A 17987-nucleotide genomic window follows, 5' to 3' on the forward strand; every position below is an offset into this window, starting at 1 on the left:
ACATGGTCGAAGCATTCGTCAGAGATGGGACGCTCGCGCACCTCGTGGCGCAATGAACGCTGAGCAGGCTGATGCGTGTAGAACCCCAGTTGGGGAAAAGAATAAAATTCCAGCTTCAATATGGAGACTACATGCTGCGTAAAGAACGAGATCCCGAACCGGGTGCGTATCGGCTCGATGGCACTCCCATCCCAACAACATGGAAGGGAGCTCATTTACACAAGTTTGTATGTAAATCAATTCCAAATTTGTAAGAAAAGGCCAGGAGCCACTTCTAATGGAAATGATTATCCTTAAAACATTGACGCTGATGATTTTACATTTTTATGAACTATCAAACACGGATATGCCGGTTTTCACCGCATAATTACGTGAAGTCGTTGCGTGGGGAAGGCGGCAAAACCCGCATAAACCCAAAAACGACAAACCTTCGCGCAGATCAGTCGAAGGAGAAAAGTTCAGTAATCCCACTAAATGAAAGTGCCGGTCTATCCGCATGAATCATGAAAAAGGGAACTGAACACTAACCTATTAACAACCGCCGCGTCGAACGGTTAATTTATTCAACACGGATATGCCGGTTTTCACCGCATAATTACGTGAAGTCGTTGCGTGGGGAAGGCGACAAAACCCGCATAAACCCAAAAAAAAAAAACGACAAACCTTCACGCAGGTCAGTTGAAGGGGAAAAGTTCAGTCCTCCCACTAAATGAAAGTGCCGGTCTATCCGCATGAATCATGAAAAAGGGAACTGAACACTAACCTATTGACAACCGCGCGTCGAACGGGTCCAAAACAAAATTTCTAACAAAAGGATGAGGAAAACCTACACGCAGGTCAGATAATGGGTAAAGTTTAGCCATCCTACTACGTGCAAGTGACGGTCCTACCCGCACAATCACGAAAGAGGAAGCAAAACTTCACACCTATTATCTACCACGTTCAAAGGTTACCTTATCCTCAGAAAAAGATGAGGAAAACCTACACGCAGGTCAGATGGTAAAGTTTAGCCATCCTACTACGTGCAAGTGACGGTCCTACCCCGCACAATCACGGAAGAGGAAGCAAAACTTCACACTTATCTACCACGTTCAAAGGTTAACTTATTCTAAAAACACTTGGAAAATTGCTAATTTAAACTAAAGTATGCAAGTCATACAACGTTTACAAAGCAAGGAACCCAGCGAAAGTAGCGGTCTTACCCGCAAAAAGATTTATATTTCACAATGGTTGATTACAAGAATGGCCGGGTAACTACCCGCCTACAAGAAAATAAATCTATACAAGCTAAATCTATCCTAGCAGCGGGAAGGGATCTTCAGGATCAGGCTTCAGGGCCACTTCCACTTGGACCAGCCCCATCAGTAGAGCGTGGCAGTTCAAGGAAAGCTTTGAGGATAGCTAGCCCATCATCAGCAGCAGCAACTTCGTTTACCTTCTCCACCACCGGATGCGGGAAGGCGGCGTATTGATTTACTGCTTGGTCATATATGGCTTCAGTATCTACATCAAATAAAGGGAAGTTGGAAGGCGGGATGCCTTCTCAACGAACCCTAGACCAAGCAGGAAGCCGGCCTTTTCCCCATCCTCGTGAGAAGCGTTGAGGGCTGCGCTCATAGCATCGTCGTAAGATGTCTCTGAGAAGACCCGATGCACAACCTACAAAGAAAAATACAAGTGTCAACACCCTTTCCTATTTACAAAGAAAAGCGTAAAGACATGAAAGCTTACCTGAGACAACGCTTCTCGAAGAAGCCATTCCTTGGCAACCAGAGCTTCTTGGAGGGCAGCTTGAGCTTCGTTACGGGCGCGTTCGGCTTCATTCTTGTTGAGGTTGGCAAGCAACACTTCTTTAGCCGCAGCCTCTTCGACGCCTTTTAGCTTCCGCTCAGTATGGTCAAGCACCCCCCTCTGGTCCAAGATCTCCTGGAGCTTCTTGGCGTCTTCCATCGCCAAGGCATCATGAGCCTGCTGGAGAGCCTCTAATTTGGCTTTAAGCTCTTCATTCTCCACGCGTAGAGGCTCAGCAACAGCTTCAGCCTTGGTGGCCCTCTCGGTTGCGTTCCTCGCAGTCTCCTTAGCCAGCCGAAGCTGTTCATTAACAGCTTGGGCAGCCTTGGAACGGGCCTCGAGTTGAGCTTGAACTTCAACCTCGAGGGCCTTGAAGCCTTCTCCTTCTCCGCAGCCACTGCGGTAAGTTTTTGGTTCTCCTCCCGGACAGCCCGCGCCTGAGCTTGTTCTTTAGCGCGAGCTGCTTTTAACTTGTCGTTTTCACGACAAAGCAGCTCGACTCGCGGCTGCATCCGGGCCAGGAGAACCTGAAGCTCATTGCTAAGCCTACCCCTTTGGTAGCTAGCCATGGCTTCCCCCAACGCACCCACTGGGAGCAGCGTGACGAGCCCATTCACGCACTCCACAGGGGTGCGAAGGGTTGTTCCTCGGCGAATGTTCCATCGTGGAACATACACTTCATTGGAATCCGACACTGCAAAAAAACACAAAGCAGTTAGGAAAAGATGATAAAATATATATAAAATGGGCCAGAAGAACCCTACGCACCTGTAGGGTCAATAACAGGCCGATAGCTGCCGAACCCATCACCTGAACCCAAAGGAAATCCATCCAAGAGGTCAGGCAGATGAGAAGGTGGCAAAGATTGGCGGGAAGCCCCATGCGTACCTGATGGACCCGGCGTCGTTGCCGATGGCGGGGGCATGGTAGCAGCCGCCGTGGTCGCCGCCCGCGGTCGCTGCCCGCGGAATCCGCAGCAATAGTAACCGCCGGCTCGGTGAAGGATGCTGTAAAAATCGCACTCACAGCCGGCGGTGACGTCATCTCGGCTGGAACAGTCGGCTCAAAGGAGTGAGCAACTGAACCAGCGGAAGCAGGCGCAGGCGCCTGGGTCGACGCCTCAGGTAGGCTGACCAAGCCTACCGTCATTGGCGGAGAGGTCCTACTCGGCGCTCACCCTGGAATGCGTCAACATCCACGCCTGCGTAAAGAAGAAAAGTGTTAAAAGGATTAAACTATGAAGATAAAAGCTAAAGGAAATTTGTACTTACGGTTTTCTTGAGCCTGAAAGTACGGACGGGCGGGGATGAACCCGACGGAGCCGGCCTCTTCACGCCGGTCACCGTTGTCATCCTGGGCTCTTCGGTGACAGTTGTCACAGCCTCCGGAATGGTGATCTTGTCACCACCGGGATTCCCCGCCACCTCTTCGCTCTCGGTCTCCGAGTCAGACCGAGGCGCTGGATCGGCTGTGGAGGCCACCTTCTCCTTCCCCTTCCCGCCGGCAGCCTTCTTCTTCCGCACCAACGGAGGACCATCTGCGGATTCCTCATCAGAACATACGATTAGAGGAATTCCAGCAGAGGTTTCAACATTGAGGGGTCGAGGGTCGAAGAGCGCCTTACCTGGCCGACGGGCGCTAAGGATTTCATGGCCTAGCGGATAGACCTCCACGAACCGATCCGCCGTTTGCTCTAGGATGGGCAACTCGTTCTCATCTAGAGCCCGAGTACCCATCCGTGCGGGACCGTCAGCCTCCCGCGGGTTCAGGAGCGACTGCAAGTCGTTCCCCTCTGAAATAAACAGGAAAAAAGTTAGAAGGAATCCAAAATCAACAAAAGGGAAAAAGGCATACCGTAAGGAACAGAGTTCGAACCGTATTCGAGGACGATCGGAATCTTGCGCGCATCAGCCTCCTTCCACACCCGGCTCATCCCCAGCATCACCATCCCGGACTCCGCAAACCGGTAAACCGGAGATTGGACCCGAGATATCTTCGCAAACCATTCCGCCTCCTGGTAGCTGGAGGCGTGAAGGCTGGGAAGTGCTTGCCCGTTCTTGAATTTCATGGCAATGGGGATGGCGCGAGCAGATATGAAGAAGAACTCCCGCTTCCACGAGCGAAGACTGCGCTCGGTCCGCGCAGATCTTTAAACCCTTGATTCGGGTTGTCAGGGTATACCACCCCTGGATGCACCTCCAAGTGTAGAAGGTTATCAGGCGGTCAACATAGGGCTCAACGCCCAAAATCCGGCACACCCACTCGAAGTGGCGAATCTTGGCGATCGCCATGGGGTGCAACTCGGTCAAAATGAACACCGTGCCTCTCAAGGACACGGTAAACAAACTTTGTCAATGGGAACCTAAGATTCCCATAGACAAAGAATGCTGCATAAACCCCGATCTTGCCTCTGGGGGCATCGTACACAGTATGATGGGGTTCAGGAAACTCAGGCTCGAGAGACTCGAGCATGAACTTCCTGACGACATACCGGTACAGATCGCCAGGCAGAGCACACTGGCACTCGCCAGCAGTACTCTTGTCATCGACTGTGGATTCAACATCACGAGACATCTTGTGAAGGAAAGAAGAAAACGATTTTGGGAGAATGCTTGCCTGAAAAGGGGAGTATTCGCCGGAAATCGCTTAAAAGATGAAGAGAAGAGTGAAAGTGTGGATTACAAAGAACCCTCTCCCCTTTATATACTAATCGCAATTAATGCGATGAAATTAATGCGGAGGAGAGAGAAATCGAATGTGCAATGAAACTATGACACGTGGCAAAAAGAAAGCTGGCAACAGCTGTTGACAGGACGCGTACCATTAATTTCGCGGCCACGCGCCCGAAAAATCGCGCCCACAGCGCCTGAAAAAGCGTCTGGAATGACCATGTACTGTCACGTCATCATAACTTCCTGCACGTCCTGACACAGTCAGAAGAAACCGTCGCACGACGTTTCAGAGTTTTGGACTGTTCTTATCTTTCCACCAACTCTTCGAATTTCAAAATTCAAAATTCAAAAAGATTCAAAAGTAAGCGGGAAAATACCCCTTACCTTGGCAAACAAGTAACCGTAAGACGGATGCGGGTACAGTGTTAAGGCAAAACCCTTCACATACCTAGCACCCGCAGGGAATTGAAGCCAAGAAAACCTTGGCGAACAAGTAACCGTAAGACGGATGCGGGTACAGTGTTAAGGCAAAACCCTTCACATACCTAGCACCCCGCAGGGAATTGAAGCAAGTATACCTCGGCAACCAAGTAACTATAAGACGGGTGCGGGTACAGTGTAAAGGCAAAACCCTTCACATACCTGGCACCCGCAGGGAATTGACGCCAGGAATACCTTGGAAGTAAAGTAACCGTAAGACGAGCGCGGGTACAGTGTTAAGGCAAAACCCTTCACATACCAGCGCTCCGCTGGGAATTGAAACCAAGAAGGATCTTCTGGGCAATGCTTGTGGAAACGGAAATAACATCCCCGCATAGCGGGAACGTCGAGAACTACGTTGTTTGAAGCTCCAGGATGGAATTGGTGGTTTAACATAATTGATCACTATGTTCAAAACTACCAAAACCTCATGGATAATCCACACAAGTGGGACTCAACGCTCCTGACTTGCGAGGAGGTTACAGCCTACCCGCATCATACCCAAAGACCAAGCAGGAAACTCAGGCATTTCTGCAAGTGACAAGGACTTCCGCGGGAGGAATCCCCATGGAAAACCTTAAAAAACCCCTTTTCAAAAACCCTTTGCTTAAGTCCAAAAGTTCACCTCACTTTATTAAACACTCATGAGAAGAACATTGGACTGGGGGGACTTGAAGAGGTAGGTCCCAGCAGAGCCCAGTTGGACCCGCAAGACTCACCTTGAAGAGGAACGTCTGCGCAGAAACCAACTGGATCCGCAGGACCAACCATGCTCAGAGACGTGACGTCCTTACGCGCAGTACGCAAGCTGGTCCCGCAGGAAATGCCTCCCAATGGTGAAGGACTCCGCCTGTCCCCGCAGCCTCGGATACAAGCCATTAGGGAAGGCCACCCGCGCAGCAAGGCTACACGCACAAGGCACTTAGCTCTCAATCACTCAGTGTCACCTGAAGGAATGAGCGAAGCCGGGAACAATCCCGCACAAGGGCGGGAGGGGGAATACTCCCGCCCAAGTAAGCAAGTCCGTACGATACGGGAAGATCTTCTGTACTGTACCTGACGAGGTATGGGAAAAAGATCTGACTAAAGATACGACAGCTTATTGACCACAGTATGGCGAGCAGCATGCTCCTGTACTGTGTCACTATTAGCCGCTGCCTACTCACCAACTACTGCCATACCACGTGCGTAGCCGGCAGTTGGTGGAAAAGGAATAGTACACAGCAGGCCTGGTCACTATCAGCCGCTGCCTACCCACCAACTACCAGCAGGGCACGTGCGTAGGCCACTGTTGGTGGAACAGGAACACTGTTGCAGCCAGCCACACCTCCTTGGAAACCTACCTTCGGCTATAAATACCACAAATGGTATGATCATCTCATCTTATCTTGTATCATCATATTATACCTGATATCTGCTCTAGCAATCTCTTAATATACATTTATATTTAAAGAGCAATCTAGTCTGATTCTCACGCCGGAGGGTGGTCACAAGGAGGAACCCCCCTTCTCAGTGACAAGCTCACGGTGTCTGTTTTGCAGATTATCAGAATAACCATCTTCTCAGGGTCTAACCCCTCGTGTGAAACATCTATCTAACCCCCAGGTTACCCGTAATCTGCCCGGGGTCCGGTTAGTGTTTCTTCGTATATATTACCTTTTCAATTCGTTTGTATATCAATAGCGATATGTCCCTGGCCTTCAATTCGGTTGCAGTTCCCATCCCTTCCTTGAACACGCTTCTATTTCAACACTCAGAATTTGGTGCTATCAATGCGCATGTAAGTTTTGCTCCATTCAATTCGGTGGCCTTTATCCATTTTTGACCCTAATTGCTATCAATTTGTGTATGAACGAATGAATTATGCTTTAATTTTGCTTCAATTTGATAATAATTATGAATGATTTGTTTGAATCCGTATATTGTTCATCTATGTCACTATCTGATAACATGATATGAACATATGATGTATGCTTAATTTTTTTATTCTACACTGAAAGTTTAGTTTCCAACCTGGAATTATGAAACAATATGGACTGGGTGATGAGTGGCTGATATCATAAGTGGATACATTTCTTTTTTATTTATTTTCATTTATTTAATTTTCCATCTGTAAACGTAATTATTTTGCACCATGAACAAAGAGGAGTAAGGATGCTCTAATACAGATGTGATAAAAAAACATGAGTTTTTGGTAACCAAATGAGATGTTATGAACCTTGAATCAGACCCAATCGAGGTTCGGGAATGTTGTTTGATACACGGTTGGTTCGGTTTCTACCGGGAACCTGTTGATTCTGACAAGTCGTTAACTGAGGAAGAGCCAAAGGATGAAAAAAAGTAGAATGTTGAAAATGAATTTGAGGAGACATATCGTGAGGGTAAGGTATTAGTTGTGATTACCAATAATTACTACTGTTATTGCTAATATGATCGCAATCTTCCACAGTCAAGATGTTGTAATGATTATGTTCTCATATTGGATTATGATTCAGTTAAATAGGTTACAGGTGGCTTCTTTGTTTGAATATGTGAAAGATCTAACATTGATCCAAGAACTATTATCGATTTATTGGTATAAAGACCACATCATAAAGAATCACATGGGCACCACCAGCTATATTATTACTCATTTGAAAGCAAGGTAAACTAAGTGAATAGCTAAGCTGCTAATGACTAATGTATGCAACTAATGGCTGGATTGGCTACCCTGACTCAGGTAAATATGCTGAGCATTTTACTAATGGTGGGAACTTTACATGGTTGGATACTCTGACTCTAATAGACTTTGATTTGGTTGAATTACATGTTTTTAAAATAAACTGGGTCAAAAGTTTATTTTTATATTGGTTACCCACGAGACCAAATGGGTAATATAAATGTGGTTACAGTTCTATTCTCATTCATTCTAGCCATATTCATGGGACAACCAATAGCTAATTGGGTCATATAATAACCAATTCGGTACGCGATCATCGTTTGAATATATTCAGCCAAAATCCCTTCCTAAACACATCAAATTCTTAATAAATTAATTGTAATATATTACCATCAGAATTTTTAATCAATATATTCTGAATTGATATAATATATAACACATCGAATTCATAATAAATTAATGTTAATAAGTAGGAATTGCAACCATACTTATTATGAAATAGTGTTTATTTTATTCAAATTGATAATTGATGAACACATCAGTAGGAATTGATTTTTGTTATATGATTGTTATATATTTTAGATTCATTTTTTTTAATTTGAACCTTATATACTTTCATAAAAGATACAACGTACCATCTTTCTTTTAGGTGTCACTTAAAAATATATTCATATCAAAGCCACATCTTGTAATTCTTGATATGGGGATGACAGTTAGAACTTTCAAATAGTGATACAATTAATTTATTGGAGATTTACAAGTGGTTGCTCGTAGAGACGATGCCACCGCATCAAAGTGCACGTTAAGGTTGTCAAAGAAATAAGATTTTCCCAAATCCTCGAACATCTGTTAAGGTATTGTGATTGAAGTAAGCAAGACAACATCGGGTCATTGTGGATGGAAATGTATTACCCCCCCCCCCCCCCCCCCCCTCCTCCCCATTTTTATGCACTTTTTTAATGACAAAGTTGTGAAAATGGTTAATCATTTTTAGTGGTGTAGGGTTGGTAGAGGAAGCTCGACCCATATCATGATATTACGCAATTTTTTTGTTACATTAACGGGTAAAAAGAAGGTTTTTGTAGTCTGGTCAAATTTAACCTGTTAACAGATCAGTTTTGTTTACTTAACTGCTCAAGAAAAAGTTTTTACTAACGATATAAATTTTACCCATTAACAAGTCACTTTTTGCTTTCTTTAACATGTAAAAAATTTAACGTTTTTAAATAGTTAAAAAGTATTATTGCAGAACAGTAGGTAACAGGCTGGGCTTAACCCTTCACGGCTAGATCCTTAATTTAACTTTGGCTGGGTTTGGTTCTTGTATAACCGACTTCGAGACCGTTATTTTCATAGCAGGTACCTCCGTGTTTAATTTCTATATGTTTTCTATCAGTTTTTTAAGGCATGGCTACCTTATGCTCATTCCTCATGTATAACGGATGACATACAAAGTGTGGTATGTCAAATGGTTTTTGGTTCTTAATCGGATTGACAATTTGTTTTTTTAATTGAGTATAGTGGATATTGCCAATCAAAAAAGCCCACGTTACGTCGATTATTTATTGAGTTTATGATCAAATAGTCTATTTGTCAACGCTTGACCAGGAAAAGTCAATCGAAATTGTGACAGATTTGGTTTTGCTATTTGAATTTTGAAGAATGTATAGCTGGGCTAATAAGAATTTGTTAAAACACTTTTTTTTGTCTGGACATATTATACGAGTTGGACCTTCTTTTGGGACATATTATACGAGTTGGATCTGGTCATCAAAATACATTTCTTCTTTCTATATTGTGTTCTATAAACGAGCAATGTGTTAAATTTGATTGTTACCCTATAGTAACAATAATAGAAACTTGTATCTTGTAGGAAGATTATGGTGTGGCAAGTAATAATAACGTTGCATACCTACGGTTCATGGCTCTAATGGTAAGTGAAAAATGCGTGTCGTGTCACAAATGTTATGAAACATCATATAAAGTTATAAACTTGCTATATATATATATATATATATATTGCTTAAATGTGTAGCTGATGATAATATTGTTGATTCATCAAGCTTTGTTGGTCACAAGACACCTCGGGATGCTACAGAATCATCCAAGTTTTTTAATGTAAGCTAATGTTTTTGGTTGACTTATTGACTTATTTTGGTTGACTTAATGTAATTCATGCTGCACAAAAACTGTAGTTACAGGAATCTTCTCTTTGACTCGCCATGTTACGCGGTGGGCCGTTCATGGATAACGATGTTATGGCAAAGAATAAGTCAGGTTAGTGACTCACTTCAATTCTTAGTTTCATATACCTTTCTTTTTTCATTTAATAAACACACGAACTTGAACACCAAGTTTTTGTTCTTTTAATTAGACGAATGAACATTTATGTTCAGCTCTATTTTTGTTTGTTTATATCCATTCATTTATGTTCGTTTGCTTAAATATTAGTTCAAGTATATTTATTGGTAATATTAATTTAAAGTTAATTTGACATTCATTTGAAAACCTTTATTTGGGTGTGTCTGTTTACTCTTGAACTATTGGATGTAATGATCAGGGCATTTAACATGGGAATACACTTATTTTTTGTAGGTGTTCGTTTATGTTTGTGAACGGTTCATTTAGAATATTAACAAACAAACTCAGATGCGTTCATTATCTTAACTTTTTAAAATATGTTTGTATTCGTTCGTTTGTTCGGTCTATCCTTAAACACACCATAAATGAATAAGCCCTTTACGTGCTCGTTTACAAGCATACACTCTGAAAGCTGTGTAATTTTTATCATTAATCTTTTTGTTGTATTGGGTCTTTAAAAAGTGGTTTTGGGTCATGAGATGAATTTAAACAAATTGTTCTTTATTTTAGTTTTGATAATGGTAATCATGAAAACTGTTTTGTATATCACTGTGCTTGATTAGCGATTTCAAAGCCATGAAGTTGGGTGCATTGAACACTTGCAACAATCAAAGGCAAGAAACCTTGAAATGTAAATGTGTTTCTCTTTTCTAAATTTTGTTTCAACTGGTTCACTTGATACCATTTTATGTAAATTGTTGATATAACGCTAAATATATATTAATCCCTTGTATATTTTAATTAATATTTTAATCATTTATGTTCGGTTTTTGTTAAGATTTGTATACTACTAACTTATTTGAATAATGTAGGTTCCGGGTTTTAATTCCGGTGAAAAGAGGGCGAAAAACGAGCAAAAACAAGCCGAACTGGAGAACCGACGCGTCAGGAAACGAACCAGACCGAACCAGGAAGTGAACCGGACCAGCAAAAAGGACCAGACCCCCCCTAGGCCGGTGCGCCGCGCGACGAGGGAGGGGGAGCCCGCCACGCGGCGCGGCGTGGTGTGGTGGTGCCCAACTTCCAGAATCTTCCGTGTGTTGGCCGACTTAACCTATTTTTGGACCCCTGTTGTCTATATAAAGACCCCTAAACTCACCATTAATCATACCTTAACCCCACATCCGAATTTGGTGAATCCCGAGGCAACCGAGAAGAGTTTTCAGCAGCTTTGGAGTCGAAGAATCAGCTGGTGTTGCGCGCATTGGTTGAAGACGAAGAACACGGGTTTTATCTTTTGTTTCTTTCGTTTTCGTTTATTTTACACCATGAATTCTTGTTTGTTTGTTTCGTTTAATTTTAAGATGCTAGGCTAAACGTTATAGACTGCCTAGGCTTATGATAAACCTATCTTGCCGTTTTGATTTGATTTGGGATTATTTACGTTATGGTTTTTATGATTTAGTAAAAGATTTGCTTATAATTAATTGATGCGTATGATTGCTTAGGATTGTTTGATGAGTTTTATTTCATAGTTTTCCTTGATTATTGTTTGTCATATGATAGGATTGCTATTAGGTCAATTACTCTGTGTTCTTGATTATTTTATGATTTGATTTCGCGATAAGATCATAGGAATAATATTGTTAAATAAACCTAAGTGAGCTGCTAACCTAAAATCTGTAAAGTGCTAGGTTATTGATAAGTCTTTACTATTTAATCTGGCTAGATTTAGTTCTTCGTAAGGAGTCCGTCTAGGGTTGATTATTTATTATTATTTATCAAATCAATTAATCATAGTAAATTGCCTTTGATTTCCGCGCTGTAAGGTAGGATTTCGTATAAAGGAACTAAATTGTAAACAATTGGGTGACCGTAAGCGAACTTGATTTTTAAATACTGGTGTGTGTTAAAACTTGTTAGAAATCCATAGGTTTTCTCTTGAGAAGGGTCAGGGGTCCTATTTGTTTTTTCTTTTAAGTGTCTATTTTACGATCCTAGTCCATAACTAAATATTTTCCCGAGTCAACTCATTACCAAAATTTAGGGAAGTCTAGCTTAGGTAGTTTTCTCATCATCATCATCATATTTTCACAACAAACTTTGCTTTCGTTTAAATTACTTGTTTTCTTAATTAGTTTTTAATTATAGTATAAATTAGTATTTTAAATAAAACCCCCTTAAACAAATATAAATAATAAGTCGTGTTTTGTAGTCGAGTCTAATTAGCTAGTAAACGTAATTTAAAGAGTCTCGTGGGTTCGATATCCGGACTTACTTAGCTGTACTAGAGTCGACCGGTTCACTTGCCGGTTAGTAGTTTAGTTAAGTTTAAGAGTCTAGAATTTATTACTTAGTGTCTAGATTAACGTGTTTTTATATAACTACTTTTAGCAGCATCAATTGTGAATAGCGATGACTTCATTGGTCTTACTTTAGGTCACTGTAGGGCAAGTCCATGTGTTAATTTGACATCCTTGGTTACGAGTTCACATGATGCAAAAGATTATGTTAAAGAGAATATATTGCTTGAGGTAGCAATTTCGTTTATTGATTATATCCATTACCATTATTGTTATTATTTTGAAGTCGTATACTGTGTAGTTGCTTGCTGCATGTTTGATTTAATAAAATAATATAAAAAGTCTAGGCCAATGATGCATGTTAATAATTATTTATTAAGCTTAGTTTAAGAATGATCTTGTGTATACAAGACACCAGGTGTTCTTGCACCTTAATGTTAACTTTTATCATGTGACCAAGAAGTTAAATCTTAGTCCAAATCCATCTTGTTTTTTTTTGTTCACTAAGTTTCTTACTATAACAAGTCGTTTACCTGTGTGGCAAAGGCTAAACTATGGCCTAGGAAACCGAATTTGATATCAGTCGGTGGGTGGGTATATATAACTATACAGTATATTACAAAATGATTGATAAACTAATAGAAACAAGTATCGTGTTACAAATTATTACCAAATTTTCAGCCTATAGTTACGCTTCTTTTTTTTTCCTATTGAAAATATAGGTAAGCATAAATACTTATACATTTCATTAATTGAAAGAAACAACTTAATGTAATTGTGTTTTATTTATTTATTTTAGCTAATGTCAAGTAATTTTTTTTTATTTTTTGTATCATAATCTATTGTATATAATTTTTGCTATAGCAAATGCCAGTGCAATAATGAACCAAATTGCTACTGGCCGAATTTTTAGTGCGTCTCCGCCGCAACGTGCGGGCTTATTTACTAGGCTATATTTCAATGGAAGAAATAAAATGAATAAACCCAACCAAATTAAATCTAACATTAGTTACGACACCCCATCTAACTCAGCCGTTTTAAAATGTCATACGTTTATGCCTTGTTCAAACTTAAATTGTTAGATCAAACTTAAATTGTTAGATCAAACTTTAATCAAAATCCTTTTGCTTCTTATTCAACTATATTAATCATTTTGTTCATTTACACAGCCCAAGAGTCTAATTAAGCCGATCAAATGCCCGTCGTGTCCCCCGCCGCAAAGCGCGGGCACTTCTACACAGACACACACACACACATATATATATATATTATACTCAGTATATTCCATCAATAATAAAGCTATGATAGGGTATATATATTATAAATATTTATATATCACACTTTTACAATTTCACTTCCCAAATTTCAAACATTTCTACCAAAGTTCTACATGTACACAAAGAAGATGGACGATGATGGAAATTTATGCATAAACAAGAACTTTTGGTTCTAAAAGAAAAATAGGGCGACCTATGCAGGCTATGACTGTAGAAAAGATTAGGAACTTTCGGTGTAATAGTGCACAACATGTTCGTAAGAGATGACGGGAATGCGATATCACTGTCTACATTAGAGATCCTCCGGTCAAGCCATTTTTTTGACAATAATGTACTTTCGAAGTTGCAAGCTACAAATACACATTTCCAACTTTGATTTGATCTTGTAGAACATCTTGGAACTCTAGATCTACCTTACCTCGACTCGGATAACAATAATGCAATTTTATAATCATGCATTTTTTATTATGTTTTCGTATTTTGAGTTTTTTTTATTTGAATCTTGTAATAATTTAATTTTTATGAAAATTTAGTTTTATTTGTGTTAATATAGTTTGGTTTTAGTTAAAAGAAAATAGAAAATGGCTTAAAGAAAGTAATGTTATTAATTTGGATAGTTCAGAATAAAAATGATGAGGTAAGTGGGGCATTTGAAATAATAATTATTGATATTATTTGTTAAAGAATTAATTTTAGCAATGGACTTCTTTTTATTGTTAAAAATTTGATTAATTAAAATAGAAAGTAAAAGTATATGTTTTTAAGGTAAAGTTAAAATGTAAAGAGAGACAAAAATGCGAAATTTGAGAAGGATTTGTGGTTACACAAAAAACTCCTAAAAAATTCAAAAAAATAATAGAGAAATTATAACTAAAAATATAAATAAAAAACAAAAAAATTTAAAAAACCAAAATGTTTCCCCCGTCATTCCCGTTCCAAAAGAAAATGATGAAAAGACACAATGCCGAAAATGAACAAACAATACCATGATAAATAAAAAAAACAATAGGTCGCAAAATAAAACACAATGCCGAATAAAATATAGCACAACATCAAGAAAAAAGACACAATGTTAAGGAAGAAAGACACAATCAATAACGAAAATAAACAAAAAACACAATGATAAATAAAAAGACACAATAATATTTTTTCGTCAACAATGGTTTTTTTTAACGAAGAAGATGATGGAAACATTTTTGTGTTTTTACATTTTTTATTTTTATTAAATTTTGAGTTATGAATTTTTTTCTATTAGTTTTTCATATATTCTTTTTTTTTTGCTAAAAAAATCCTTCTCATTCTTTTTTATTTTTATCACCTTTTGTAAAATAACCTTAAACCCATGTTTTTATTTACTAATTTCCTCTCATGAGCATGTGATTTCAATTCTAAAACTCATGGGAATTAATCCCTAGTTTTGTCTAATGACAAAGGTATATAATTTTCAACTAAAAGTTATGAGTTTTAGTCTCGCTTGAAATACAGTGAGAATATTATTTGTTAAAAAAATGGTCATGGGAATTTAAGAAAAAAAATACTTATTTTATTTTTATGTTTCTACATGTTTATATTTAAAAAGAAGTACTTCCAAAAGAAGTAATATACAAATAAAATTAAATTAATTGATGGGTATATTTATATTTGAAAAGAAAAGCCTATTATACATAGAAAAAAAAGTAAATAAGTATATGATCATATCAGATTTTAATGTGCTAGTTTTTTACTAGCGAAAGAAAATGGACCAAAATTTGCAAGGTTACCTGACCCGACCCGGCCCACAGTAGAACAAATCCCAAATTAATTCCGTACATATGTTTTTATTGTATTATTTTTATCAAAAAATTTGGTAACTCATTACAGCGATCACGAGAAACAATGCGTTTACAAAGGCTCCTCTTCAGGAAAGGACACTTTCAAATCTTCCTAAATCCTACTTAGAAAATTTCAAATTTTTATCTTTAGAACAACTAAAATACAAAAAATCATTCAAAACGTAATAAATTAAATTGAACATTAAAGGATTGGACACCCGCAATAAAATGCGATTCTATTGAAAACAAATACAAGAAAAAGTCGTTATAGAAAGCAAACTTTCAGTTAAAAGACTCTAAAACACTTAACACTCCACTCACTACACTCTTCATCTTCACACACAAATGGAACCATGGCTCATCCACATCACATTTCTCCTTATTATTCTTGTATCCGTCACTGTTCATAGCACATCAGACGGTGGGGACACCGGTCTGGTGTGCGACCCGTCTCTTAATTTCGAAAACCATAGAATCAAGAACGCGTATCTTGCATTACAAGCATGGAAGGCGGTCATAGAGTCGGACCCACATGGTGTAACCGATAACTGGTTCGGATCCGACGTGTGCAACTACACGGGCGTGTTCTGTTCCAAATCACTAGACAACCCGCAAGAACGAACCGTGGCTGGAATCGACCTTAACCATAAAGATCTAGCTGGCAAACTCCCGGCTCACCTCGGGTTGTTATATGATCTAGGTATCTTTCACATAAACTCGAATCGCTTTTGCGGGACCCTCCCGCGAAGTTTCTTGAATCTCAAGATACTTTTCGAGCTCGATCTGAGTAGCAACCGGTTCACGGGTGAATTCCCGCATTTTGTGTTGCAACTACCCGAGCTTGCATATCTTGACATTCGGTTTAACGAATTTGAAGGTGAGCTTCCTGAAGAACTTTTTAACAAGAATCTTGATGCTATACTTGTAAACAATAACAGGTTTTCGGGTAAATTACCCGAGAATATTGGGAGTTCATCGGCTTCTGTTATTGTTCTTGCAAATAATAAGTTTTCAGGATGTCTTCCATCGAGTGTAACGAATATGACGAATAGATTGGATGAGTTGGTGTTGAGGAACAACGGGTTTGAGTCGTGTATGCCTGAAACAATTGGGGCGTTGAAGAATATAAGCGTGTTGGATTTGAGTTATAATAACATCAAAGGCCGGTTGCCTTCGGGTATGAATGAAATGACGAGTTTGGAGGTTTTGAACGTGGCGCATAACATGTTGTCGGGTGATATACCCGAGAGTTTGTGTTTGATTCCGAGTTTGGAGAGATTTCGATACGAATATAACTTTTTCGTGAACCAGACGAATAATTGTTTGAAACTTTCGGGTTTTGATGATAAAAGGAATTGTTTTAGAGATAGACCCGAACAAAGAACCCGAACACAATGTAATAAGTTCTTGTCTCAGCCACTTAATTGTAGCACGTTTGAGTGTGGTGCTCAACCGCCTCCATTGCCACCACCAGCGTTGCCCGTTCCTGTAACGTCACCACCACCGCCGCCTTTAAATCCTACTCCATCACCACCACCACCATCGACAACCCCGCCAGTATCAGCACCACCAGCACCAGCACCAGCACCAATAGCATCGCCGCGACAATCACCCTCACCAACTCCAATATACTTCTCTCCCACTAAACCACCAACTTATATGCCTTCTCCAGCCGCGGAGAATTTACCACCACCACCAACACCAACCCACTCCGTCTGTCCACCATGTGAGTGTGTCTGTAAACCGCCACCGCCATCACCTAGTAACCAACCGGAGGCTCCACATTCTCCATCATCAAGTGGAGACAACCAAGATTAACTTAACTACCTTCACAACTTTCCAGCAGAGTCCTCACAACCTTAAAACTCTAGAAAGGAGCCTCTTCAAAATCCTAAACAAGGTTACACGTAGCGCGGACAGTAATCAAGAATGAATTGGAGAATTTACTGTGAGAGGTCCAAACTATTCTTAAAATGTTTTGAATTTGTCATGAAGAGTAGCAATGTATGTTTCTTAGTATGTTATCTTTTTTCATATTTCATTGATTTTATGTAGTTTTATCGGTAGTTAATAAAAGGGTCCACATATAGAACTTGACAATGTGAGTGTACCTTATTTCACTTGTGAAACTTTTTGCATTTGAGAATTTATCTATGGTGGCAAAGGTCGTAAACTTCCACGACGTGATAAATCTTCTAAGCTTTTAATATCTTGTTGCGATCTTGCAATGTGTAGCACACATAAGAAATAACTTGTCAAGCGAGTTTTAACCATAGCCAAGAGATGGCAGTTTCAAACCATTTTACTTATGAATGAGTTGCTTTATGTTGTGTTTTTATCTCGATTGAGTTAAATCATACAAACTAGACAAACGGGTACGGGTCAAGCGGGTCGAATGGTTTGAAAGTGGTCAAAAATCTATCTTTAATGCATATAGTCTCCTGCATCACTTTATTCAAAGATTTAGCAGTCAAACTTAAGACTTTAATTAACTAAATATAAGATTATAAAAGGTAAGACAAATAATGTTTGAGGGTCAACTGACTCGGACCCGTTTGATCAAATTCAAAAAAAAAAAATAACACGTTTCAAACCTAACCATGTTGATCAGTAACCCAACTCACCCTTTATGCCACCTTTAGTTTTATAGGAGAAAAAACCAAGGACTATATGACACAGTTCAAAACAAGGGT

General features: G+C 39.7%; 1 pseudogene; it reads left to right on the top strand.

Moving 5' to 3' along the window:
* The first annotated feature begins 15639 nt into the window (after positions 1-15639).
* On the top strand, positions 15640-17112 carry LOC143595728 (leucine-rich repeat extensin-like protein 7 pseudogene; annotated as a pseudogene).
* The last annotated feature ends 875 nt before the right edge of the window (positions 17113-17987 follow it).

This window comes from Bidens hawaiensis, unplaced genomic scaffold (genome assembly GCF_021521415.1).
Source record: "Bidens hawaiensis isolate Kalapana, Puna unplaced genomic scaffold, B.hawaiensis_p1.1 tig00045496_1, whole genome shotgun sequence".
NCBI classification, from domain to species: domain Eukaryota; kingdom Viridiplantae; phylum Streptophyta; class Magnoliopsida; order Asterales; family Asteraceae; genus Bidens; species Bidens hawaiensis.